At 39.8% G+C, this 12640-nt stretch overlaps 1 protein-coding gene across 2 annotated transcripts in view; it reads right to left on the bottom strand.

Moving 5' to 3' along the window:
• The window catches only part of PRKN (parkin RBR E3 ubiquitin protein ligase), a 1259259-nt gene that overhangs the window by 992066 nt on the left and 254553 nt on the right, over window positions 1-12640 (bottom strand). The window lies entirely within an intron of this gene.

Below are 12640 nucleotides of genomic sequence, written 5' to 3' on the forward strand. Positions count from 1 at the left end.
TTTCATTTTAAAGAGAAACTTTTAATGCTGTAATTTATCATTCTGAAAGAAGGATCTGTAAGGGATTTCCTATCATATAATAGTCAGTGACCAATAACAAAAAGTGTATGTTCCCCCCCGACAGCAATATTAAATTACAGTGAGCATACAGAAACAACGAACAGATTTAACTAGGCAAGATTCTGAGTAATCACTAAGTGATACAATAGATTTTCAATTCAGTCTTATCCTGGGCAGCCATATATACTCTTTGTGTCCTATGTGTTCTTCTCCTACCGGATATAACAAATAAATGCAGGGAATACAGATGTTTGTTAGAACAAGGATGCATTGAACAACATAAGAACAGATAGTTCCCTGCTATACAGTAAAACACAGTCATACAGACTGGCTTCCCACAGATATAATTCTACAGAAAATAATGATGGAAGGGAAATCATCTGCTAGCTGAAATGTTTGAGTGTTTTCTGTACCAGTGTGGTCTTTTTCAGAGTTCACTAAAATACCTGTAGTACATAACTCCAGTACATACATACTCCTTCAATGCAGAAAGTTACCACCAGACTAGCCATGTCATTTTAGAGCTACAGCAATTGGTTTATACATTCAGAGAAGCCCGGCAAACAAGCTCATGAGTTTATTGCCATTCAGCTGGTGGGACTGCTTTTCATAATGAGTCTGAATGTGCCCATTAGGCTCACAGTGAGGAAAGAGACTAAAAAAACCACTACATAGAAAAACCTCATTATAACCGCATCACTCACTGAGATTGTATGAAAAGTAGAGATATAGCCTGGTGAGTTACTTCAACCAATAGGTTTCATAGACGGGAAACAGAGAATTAGTAAAACCAATATAAAACAAGAAATTATGTAGACCAAGCGAATAGGAGACATCTGCTACTGTAATGATGGGACATCAGTTGCAACTGATGTTCCATTGTAAGAGTTTATTTTGATTCCCAGTCTAATTTTTCAGTTGGAGAAGCTGCTGATTTCAGATTTTTAGCTAATTTCAGAATTTGATAAATATTTACATTTTCCAGAACATTGCAGTGGTTGTATGATGGTGATGGTGATGCTGTTGTATAATATGTATTATGATTTCCATCTAAAATTTTAGATACTTTTTACCTCTAAAATTCTAGATAACAATTAAAGTTTTTGTACTTCGAAAGTTTTGCCTTTATGTACCCAATCACAATATAGAGAATTTCAAAATACAGTCAATAGGAACACAGCACACATGTCCTTTAGAGTAGTATATGGCTTCTTATACTATATCCTCATTAAAGCTTTTTCAGTTTCTATGATGGAAGATGTCCAAGTAATGATTGTGGGGTTTACAGAACATTATTGAATCAGAATGTCTAAAAATCCATGCAACTGAAATTTAATTTTGCAGATGTGCCATGTGATTTGGAAGAGTAATGGAGGAATGATATGGTAAGAGTGAATTCCAGTTATCTGGAATTAAAGACCTCATGTCTTCTTCAAAAAAAAACTTATAATGATCCACTACATAAGAAATTATCTTGGCAAATAAAAGGAGTTGTAGTTGATTCAACCTATCCCAGAGGATATACTTATTATTAACTTATTTTAAAAAAACTTGTGTAAGGAACCAGGCCTTAAAAGGACTTGAACCGGACTCTCTCACACCCATCATGAGTTTCCCACTGTTCTAAAGAGTCAGTCATTCTCTCCTGTTGGAGAGATTCCATTTTGTGGAAATAATTCAATATTTATTGGGCCAGAAGGAAAGACTGACTATATAGACTGATGGTTAAGGCACTCATGTGAGATGTCAGAGATCCAGATTCAAGTCCCTGTGTTTCCTATACCCCAGCTGATTGTGCTAACCACCAGGTTCTAAATCAATCCCTCTTCCTTGGTGAATATTTAATTATTCAAAGTGGCACAACTCCAACAGAAGAGACTCAGAGCAGCCCAGTTCAGAATAGCTAACAGCTGGGTGGTGAGAGTACTCACCATGATGTGGGAAGATGTGTACAAGTCCCTGATCTAAATGAGGCAGAGCAGGGACTTGCAGCTGGCTCTCGCTCATGAGTGCCATAATCACTGGACTATTGCCTGTTCTGAGGTCTCTTCATCCCTCTATCCTGGACCAGAGATTCCATCCTGGACCTGAGGAACCTTTCCTAATGAAAGTTTCATTAAAACTGATAAACAAACTTTTTGCAGAAATGTATTAAAATAAATCCAGACCAGCTCTAGCCCTAAGGCACTTGCCAAGGCCATACAATGAGTCAATAAAATATCTTGGATTAGAATTCAGGTGTTCTGCCTCCAGGGTCCCTTCTCAAACTACTAGGCAATCCTCCCTCATTTAATTCTTATGGATGCCAGTACTAGTCTTATGAGAAGAGAACAAATTAAGAAGTGCACCCACATTCTCAATGCAATGTAACTGACAACAGGGAAGGGCTTGATGACAGAAATGCTAAAACAAAAACTGGAGTAATATTTAAGTGAATTGTTAAGCATAGCTCATTATACTAATCCAATACACATACTGTAGGCATGACTGATGTTAACTACCAGGAAACCAGAAATCTCCCTTCCTTCTCTTCCAGAAGCCAAAGTATCTCCATGCCAAGGTTTAAGAAGCTAGCAGAATTGTGGAAGTACACTCATTCTAACCACAAGCAAATATTTGAGTGGCCCATGAATACACTGTATTTTCATTTTGCAGTAAAAATATATCTAATCCCTCATAATCACAAATAGTTAAACTGAGAAAAATGCTTAGCCTGCAAATTATTTGTTGGAAAGCACTAGTCCAAATTTCTTCTACCTTTCACACAATAACTTCATCAGAAATCATAGAGTGCACTTAACATATTTTAGTATAAATTTATTGATGGCATCTTTGTTCATTCACAAAGAGCCTATTAAGTCTTAAGACCCAGGCTGAACAAGAACACAATTTCGTCAACATAATATTTTAAGCTCTCTTTTTATTGTTTGACTGACAGCCAAATCCTAAATCATCAGTATCCAGTGGATACTCTTTTAAAAGTGCACAGGTAATTCCAGTTAATTAATTAATGAGAGTTACACAGATACATTAAAGAGACCCCTTACAGTGAACAAACACTTTGAAAACCCTTATAATTTAAGGCTTGTCTCCTGAACTGGTTTGATCAAACTTTGTTGATAGTGTAAACAATTTTTCAAAGGCACATAGGACCATATTTGAAAAGGTTTTCAGATGCCTAAAGAAGCAGATAGGCACCTAGTGGGATTTTTTAAAGCACCTCGTTGCCTAACTTCCATTGATTTCAATAAGAGTTAGGTACCTAAGTGCTGTCAAAAGTCCCACCAGGTGTCTGTCTCCATCTTTAGATGCCTAAAATACCTTTAAAAATCTGGCCTCAAGTTCATAAGTTCTAAACATTGCAAGAACCCTTACGTATCAAAAGGCAAAATCTCAGAAAAAACTGGTGTAACTGGAAGGGAGAGAAAAAATAGAAATATGACAACAGGTTTCAGAGTAACAGCTGTGTTAGTCTGTATTCGCAAAAAGAAAAGGAGTACTTGTGGCACCTTAGAGACTAACCAATTTATTTGAGCATGAGCTTTTGTGAGCTACAGCTCACTTCATCGGATGCAGACTGTGGACTGTAGCTCATGAAAGCTCATGCTCAAATAAATTGGTTAGTCTCTAAGGTGCCACAAGTACTCCTTTTCTTTTTGCAAATATGACAACAGTTCACAATGTCTTTTAGATGTCCAAGATAAGCATCATCATTCAATAAATTCAGTGAATTGGATAATGCAATTCCTTGTTTGGAAGCATCAGCAAAGTTTCTGGTTACACTGAATGCTGTGACATCTGCATAAATGAATAGCTGCAGAAAAAGAAGAATAGACATACACACACAGGTCAAACTTACAGTTTATTCTAGTTTAAAAGATACTAATGGTTCCAACAAAACTCCCCATTTTAAATATAGGAATCACTATCAAACCAGTAAAATCTTTCAAAATGCAATGAACTTTTTAAGAGTGACCCACTGCACATACACAAAATAGGATTTTTGGGATGTCCTAATGACTCAAGTGGTAGAGATATAAATGTCCATACGGGGAACCCAAAACTCACTTCCTGGGCAGGTCAGTGCTGGGAGTGTCAGAAAGAATGTTCTCCATCTTGGGCGTACATTCGTACTGAGCAACATTTCCCTTTTTTTTTTTCATTCCAGGCTGACACTACAGGCTCAGAATACACTGTGTTGCAGGGTAAATGCTGTGTATTCTGTCCAGGGAAGGGAAATTGAAAACTTATACACAGAAATGCTGGCCTAGCACACAGGAATAGGTTGAAGTAACCCGGAATAGCCTTATTTTCCTCTGAATACAGGACATACTGCCTTATGCAAGCTGAAAGCATGTTCTCCCCATCCCAGCTCTGCACGGCACATTTTAAAAAAAAAGTCAGAGTTAACATATACTTGAAAGCATGTGCACCTCTTCCCACTGCAGAAATAATACACAAATTTAAAAACAAATCATGGCTTTCTGGTCTAAGAAACTGTAGACCTTTAACTGATTAAAGAATACATTTTAGGAGCAACCAGAAGTCTCCTGTTTCTCCATTGAAAAAAATTCTGGTCTGATTCTGATCCTACACATATACAAGTGTAAATCAGGAATAACTTCACTGAAGTCAGTGGAATTGTATAAATTACAAACAATTTAAGTGAGATCAGAATCAGGCCCCTTATATACTGCTAAACTAACTGCAGTGCTCCCTATTAACTAATTAAGTTATTTATGCAACTCTCAGTAGGTCTACTAGAGGTCAAACTTCACAAATAGAGTGCAGAAGCCATTATGGGAGTTGGGAAGAAGCATGGAGGCAAATTTAAGAAAAAAGCATCAGACCAAAGAATGAAGGCATGGACCAGGACTTAATGGCAGAGTTGAGCAAAAATCAGAATTTCCACCCTGTGAGAATGCCAATATTTGGACATTTGTTTACATACCAGATCAGACAGAAAAGTAAAGCTGTTCAGGAATTTTTCAACGAAACTTTTCGCCCCCATTAAAAAATGCCGATTAATCAAAACCAAAAGTTTTCAGGGAAATATATCAGTTTTAACAAAAAACTTTCCAGATGAAATTTCTTGTTAAAACCACAGACAAACAGAGAGAAAGAGAGACACCCACTTCAGAACAGCCAATACCTCAATGTGTAGACAAGACATTCAGCTGGGAAGTGGGAGACCTATGTTCAAGTCCTTGTTCTGAATCTCTCTTGTTGGAGCTGTTTCACTCTGTATAAATAATTAAATATTCATTGAGCCAAAGACAGAGAAAGACTGGTTAGGACACTCATCTGGGATGTATGGGAACCAAGGTAGTCCTTGCTCTCAATCAGGAAAAGCAGGAATTGGAACCTGGGTCTCCCACAACACATAGGATGCCCCAACCACTGGACTATTGGTTATTCTGGGTGAATCTCGCTCTCCAAAACAAACCTCAAAATTGCGAAACAGATTTCTTGTTTTCCATTATTGTTGCCCTACTGAGAAGTCAAAACATTACATTGTTTTGAAGAACAAGAAGAAGAACAAGAACAAGAAGAAATCCAAAAACATTTCAATTCAGAAATGTCAAAACATTTTATTGACATTTAGACCAAAACAAAAAGTTTCTAACATTTCCAAATCAAAATGTTTCCTTTTGAGTCAGGTTGACACTAAAATTCATCTGCAAAATTACCATGGGGCCTCATACCATCATTCTTCTGAATGGCTGGGCTCCCTGGCAGGATGACTTCTCCCATGATGCACTGTATTCATGTGAGTCCCATGTTGACACATGTGACTCAGTCAGAGGGGAGGCAAGAGGTGTAGCCAAGCCAAGGAGCGCAGGTAACAGACGAGAAGAGGGGCACAAAGCATCTGAACTACAACTCTCATACGGCACTGCAGCCGCTCTAAGCAGATGCAATTTAATGTCAACCTGACAAGAAAAGAAATGTTTCATTTTACTTCAACAACAACAACCCAAAATATTTTGATTTAGGTCAAACTGACCCAAAATTAAATATTTCATTTCAATTTTTCCAAAGGAAAAATAAAATTTCTGCAAAATCAAACTTTGCTCTCACAGAATTTTTCTTTTACAGAAACTGCATCTTCCACTGAAAAATCATCAACTCTATGTAATGGCTTTCAGTTGATTTGTAACGGACTAACAGAAAGGTCCTACCACCATCCACAGTAGGCCACTGACAGAAATAAGTTACCAAATAACAACTGTCCAGTGATCTCTGTGAAATAAGCTTGTAGCTAATTGATCACCCTGTTGAGAAGGAGTAAAGTACAATACTGTGACATTTACTTGTCATTCTCGACGAGTCCAAAGTGTTTTACAAACTATATATTAACCAATCACCAAACTGGAAGCAGCAACACAATGCAACTGCTTAGTGCAGACTTAAAGTATACCTATCTAGTTGAAGTTACAGGGAGGAATTGTAGGCAGACAGAATATTAGAACCTGAACTGGCATTTGAAAAAGATTCCAAATCCTCCAGCTCTTTCTACTCATGGAAATTGTGCCAAGGCCTCTTTAATGATGCAATGCCATTAGCTCCATAAATGGGCACTGTTTCAGTTCTGATTCAGAGAGAAAATCTACATCACTCCCTACAGAAGCTGGGTTCTCCTTTGTGAATAAACTACTAGGATACAGTCTTGGTATACAGAGGTATTATTCTAGGCTCTAAAAAACTAATCCGTGACAAGAATGAATAAAGTTTATCTATTACTGCATCACTGAACTGAAGACTCAAAATTACTGCTAACATTAACAAAGAATAGCCAGTTCCTCTTAATTTCCTTGTTCACAAAAGAATACAATTCTTCTTTCCTGTACAACAAATGAAAGGCAGATTGGTCCTAGGCCATTTAGGGTTTATAGGTCAAAATCAACCTCTTAAACACTAAAGACCAGTGGGCTGCCAGTGCAGATGCTAGAGCACTGTTGTCATGGGCTCCTAGTGAGATGCCTTGCTCAAGCTGCTGTGTTTTATACCAGCTTCAGTTTCCAAATGATTGTACGGTGTAACACCATGTAAATTGCATTGCAATACTCTAACAGCATAAGTTGTCCCTGCATAACCACTTACATTGTGGGATCACTTCCCTCCTCTGGGAGGAATGTACCTTTCTGATCAGAAACATGCTTGGTTATAGCTCAAAGATTGCCAAAAAAAATTCCATAACAATTAGCTCAAAATTTAAAGTAATTTTTTTAGTCTATGCTTGTACTTATTTCATGTTCACTTTAAACGAAAATTTGAGCAATTAAGTTTTACTCAAATGAAAGCTCATGGAAAGCAAATCTGAAGTTGAAACATGCAAATATTCACACCTTATGTGTTATATATCATAGATGGAACAATGACTGTAACCTAGTGATTGAACAGTATTCTCATCCCTGCTTTGTCCTGAGCTCTGGCACATATGCAATAAAAAAAAGTAATACAGAAATAGCTAATCTAATGATATAGTTATATTGACATTTCCTTAAAAAGCCTCTTTTCCTGATAAAGTAATTTCCTTAGACATATATAGCCTAATGTACACCCACTGAAGTCAATGCCAAAGCTGTCATTGACTTCACTGGTGCAGGATCAGGCTCATCCAGTATGTTGCCCAAAATTTAAACTGATGCTACACTGGTCATTAATATACTTCCATGCAAATGAGGGTCCTTAATCAGTCATTTCCATATTCTATAGTCTCACCCATTCTGTGTTTGTATATTGAGTCCCACCTTGAAAAACAAAAATACAGTTCTGGAGCACTAAAATTCCACTTGTCCTCCAGGAATGTTGTGCCTTTTTTTAAAAAAAATAAGAACTCAGTGTAATGCAATGAAATTCATGCAGATGGGCAGAAAATCCCTGCCAGAACAGGGGATATATTATAACTCCAAGACTGTAATGTAATTCCAAACCAAAGTGACTTCGGCTATGTCCACACTGTGCACAGTGTGGACTACAAGGTGTGAATTCCAGACTGCACCAAAGTGTTGCGCTCTAACTGCCTCACCTAGATGCTGCTGACGTGAACAAAAAGGCACCAAATTGTGTTAACCTAGTTCTGTGTGAAAGAGGACTATGTTAATATGAACTAGGGTACCTTTTTAATTTGTGCCAGCTGTGTCCACATGGGCTAGAGAACAACAGTTTTGTGTCCTCTGCAATTCATACATCGCTAGTCAAGCCCTAAGATTCCAGGGCTAAACCAATTACACTTAGTCCACATTCCCCACGAAATTGAACAATTTTCTCGTATGACACTTATATACTCATTATGACTAGTTTCACTGTGTCTGAGTTGAAGACCTAGACAATTATTAGCATGCTAATAGGTAGTGATGCTTCAATAAGATGGGATTTTTCTTAACTTCCCAGAGAAATCAAGTTTATCTCCTCCCCACTGCAAGCCATGATGCTTAAAAATTTTCAAATAATAAATATTCTAGTAACAGTTAATGTAAATATAATACATTGTGACCAGAGTGATATGCTTTGTTTCTTTTGGCATGTCATAATATGGTATCTCAGTATTACAGTTTCATAACTGTAACACTCTGGTAATGTGTGCCTGGAGTGACTCTTTAGAAAGCAAAAGGTTGTGTGAGTAAACAATCCTGGGAGAGGAATCTTGGGAGTAGCCATTTCTACAAGGAAAACTTGAGATGGATTTTGTGTTGTTTCTTTTTCAGTTCCTATTTTCAATTAAACCAAACCTCAAGGAGAAAGGGGTAAAGCCTGCTATATCCTACATGCACTGTGTTTGGAGCACGGTGGGGAAGCCACCTGCTCATAATAATACAGGCATGACAAACACCTCAGTCTCCTTAATTCCTTAATATTTGAATTCACAAGTTTGTTTCATTTACCCATTCCATCCCTGTGCATTCATATGTTACTAGAAAGGATTATGAAAACTCATGGCGATCGGGGGAGGTCCCGGACGACAGGAAAAAGGCTAATGTTGTGCCCATCTTTAAAAAAGGGAAGGAGGAGGATCCGGGGAACTACAGGCCAGTCAGTCCAACCTCAGTCCCTGGAAAAATCATGGAGCAGGCCCTCAAGGAATCAATTCTGAAGCACTTAGAGGAGAGGAAAGTGATCAGAACAGTCAGCATAGATTCACCAAGGGCAAGTCATGCCTGACTAATCTAATTGCCTTCTATGATGAGATAACTGGCTCTGCGGATGAGGGGAAAGCAGTGGACGTGTTGTTCCTTGACTTTAGCAAAGCTTTTGACACGGTCTCCCATGGTATTCTTGTCAGCAAGTTAAAGAAGTATGGACTGGATGAATGCACTATAAGGTGGGTAGAAAGTTGGCTAGATTGTCGGGCTCAACAGGTAGTGATCAATGGCTCCATGTCTAGTTGGCAGCCGGTATCAAGTGGAGTGCCCCAAGGGTAGGTCCTGGGGCTGGTTTTGTTCAATATCTTCATTAATTATCTGGAGGATGGTGTGGATTGCACCCTCAGCAAGTTGCAGATGACACTAAACTGGGAGGAGAGGTAGATACGCTGGAGGGTAGGGATAGGATACAGAGGGACCTAGACAAATTAGAGGATTGGGCCAAAATAAATCTGATGAGGTTCAACAAGGACAAGTGCAGAGTCCTCCACTTAGGATGGAAGAATCCCATGCACCGCTACAGACTAGGGACCGAATGTCTAGGCAGCAGTTCTGCAGAAAAGAATCTGGGGTTACAGTGGACGAGAAGCTGGATGAGTCAACAGTGTGCCCTTGTTGCCAAGAAGGCCAATGGCATTTTGGGATGTATAAGTAGGGGCACTGCCAGCAGATCGAGGGATGTGATCATTCCCCTCTATTCGACATTGCTGAGAACTCATCTGGAGTACTGTGTCCAGTTTTGGGCCCCACACTATAAGAAGGATGTGGAAAACGTCCAGCGGAGGGCAACAAAAATTATTAGGGGACTGGAACACATGACTTACGAGGAGAGGCTGAGGGAACTGGGATTATTTAGTCTGCGGAAGAGAAGAATGAGGGCAGATTTGATAGCTGCTTTCAACTACCTGAAAGGGAGTTCCAAAGAGGATGGATCTAGACTGTTCTCAGTGGTAGCAGATGACAGAACGAGGACAAATGATCTCAAGTTGCAGTGTGGGAGGTTTAAGTTGGATATTAGGAAAAACTTTTTCACTAGGAGGGTTGTGAAGCCCTGGAATGGGTTACCTAGGGAGGTGGTGAAATCTCCTTCCTTAGAGGTTTTTAAGGTCAGGCTTGACAAAGCCCTGGCTGGGATGATTTAGTTGGGGATTGGTCCTGCTTTGAGTAGGGGGTTGGACTAGATGACCTCCTGAGGTCCCTTCCAACCCTGACATTCTATGATTCTATGCTTGATCACCCAGTCTGACCTTTTTCAAAACACAGGATGAAGATGTAAAATTAGGCCTCACCTCAAACTACTGAATCTTGAGAACATAATGTGTAACTTTTCTGCCACAAGTGCTTTCTTGAGATACAGAGTCTAATTCAGCTCTGTGTTACTCAAGAATGGTTGTTAATACCAGCAGAAATACAAATGTCAAAGTACTCATCTTAATCTCCAAGGCAGATTTAGGTTAGATATTGGGAAACGTTTTGGAGCAGCCACGCACTGTAGTGTGTCAGTGAAGACACTAATATGCCAACAGGAAAGCATCTCCAGTCAACATAGTGCTGTCTGCACCGGGGCTTAGGTCAGTATAACTGCATTACTCAGCAGTGTGGGTTTTTCACACATCTGAGTGACGCACTTATACCCATGTAAGTTTTAGTGTAGGCCTGGCCTAAATGGAAGGATAGTTAAATACTTGAACAGTATTTAGAAGGGAGATTGTGGAATGTTCATCGTTAGAGGTTTTTAAGCGCAGGTTAAAATCTAGACCTGTGGTTCTCAAACCTGGTCCGCTGCTTGTTCAGGGAAAGTCCCTGGTGGGCCAGACCACTTTGTTTACCCGCTGCGTCCACAGGTTCGGCTGATCGCGGCTCCCACTGGCTGCGGTTTGCCGCTCCAGGCCAATGGGGGCTGCGGGAAGCGGCGCGGGCCAAGGGACGTGCTGGCCGCCCTTCCTTCAGCCCCCATTGGCCTGGAGCGGCGAACTGCAGCCAGTGGGAGCCGCAATCGGCCGAACCTGCGGACGCGGCAGGTAAACAAACAGGCCCGGCCCACCAGGGGCTTTCCCTGAACAAGCAGTGGATCAGTTTTGAGAACCACTGATTTAGCCCATGCTTACAAGTGAACTTGGTTCTGCCTCAGGACAGGGAGAAGGAACAGATGACCTCTAGAGGTCCCTTCCAGCCCTACATATCTATGATTACCAAAGCAAGAGACTGGACAGAAAAACAACTGGGCAGCAAAAGAGCAAAGCCAACAAAAATCTCTTCAGCAACAGCATAGGGTAGGGGTTCTAAGATGAAGGCCTGCAAATCGGAGGGTGTATGTGAGGGCTCCCCCAGGAGTCTCCAAAGACTATTCATTAATTCTGAGTCTACCTGGCTCACGTCAGTGCAGCTAGGAATTCTGTAAGCATGGCTGTGGGCTGGCTGCTTGTGCTGTGGGAGCTAGGCCATCCTCAGTGCCACCCTTTTCTAACTCTTCTTTGAAAGAAAAAAAAGAGAAAGATGGCAAAACAAAGATAGGGATAGCACTTCCCCATCTCCTGCCAGTGAACAACTGGAGATGGCATATCTGGTTGTGAGCCTGGCTATCCACAGCACAGGCAACATATGGCCATGTTTAAAGAAGCCTCTAGATATGTGTCAGCAGGAAGTCCTCGTGCAACCTCTGACCATAGGTACTGTAGAAGGAATACAACTTACAGTTTGAAGTGTTTTTAAGCAGATGCTTGTTTGAACTCTTTGCTATAAATTCTGCTCACAGTTACCGGGGTAAATTCTGAGTAACATCACTGACTTTAGTGGAGTAAACTAGGATTTACAATGATGTACATGAAAGCAGAATGTAACCCTTTTAGTCTAACAAGTTACTATGGGACTATAAAATGTGTGTTACTCAAAGAAACAGCCATTACAGTGTAAGAGAAAAGATACATCTGTGTCTGTCTTTCTACTGAAACAAACAAACAAAAAGCGGGAGTGGGAGGGGTGGAGCAAAGCTTGAAGATTTGCCACATTTCAAAGATCACTTTGTCCCTCTTGAGTTTTTCAGTGTTCTACCTGCGTTTGTCTTCCCTATGGCAGTAATTTTTAAAAGTTTGCACACTGCATCTTTCTCTGGTATCTAGCTCGTACCCAAATAATAAGTCTCCCTTAGGGAATGAACTCTTAAGATATGATTTAGATTCTAAGTCCACAACCCTGCAAAATAGCCAGAGGCCACTTTTGCCACACTATATTACATGTTATGACCTGGCTGCTAAAAATATTGCATCATAAACTATATCTGCTACAAAATAGGTAGCCACTTGAAGAAAGGAAGTACATATTTTTAGCACTCTAGAGTTACAACGCAATTGTATGAGTGGAGTATACTGTCTAAATATATAGATATTGGCTATATTTATACTCTCTAAACCTTGAGTATATTTAAAATACTCTCT

The sequence above is a fragment of the Lepidochelys kempii genome, chromosome 3 (genome assembly GCF_965140265.1).
Source record: "Lepidochelys kempii isolate rLepKem1 chromosome 3, rLepKem1.hap2, whole genome shotgun sequence".
In the NCBI taxonomy this organism is placed as follows: domain Eukaryota; kingdom Metazoa; phylum Chordata; order Testudines; family Cheloniidae; genus Lepidochelys; species Lepidochelys kempii.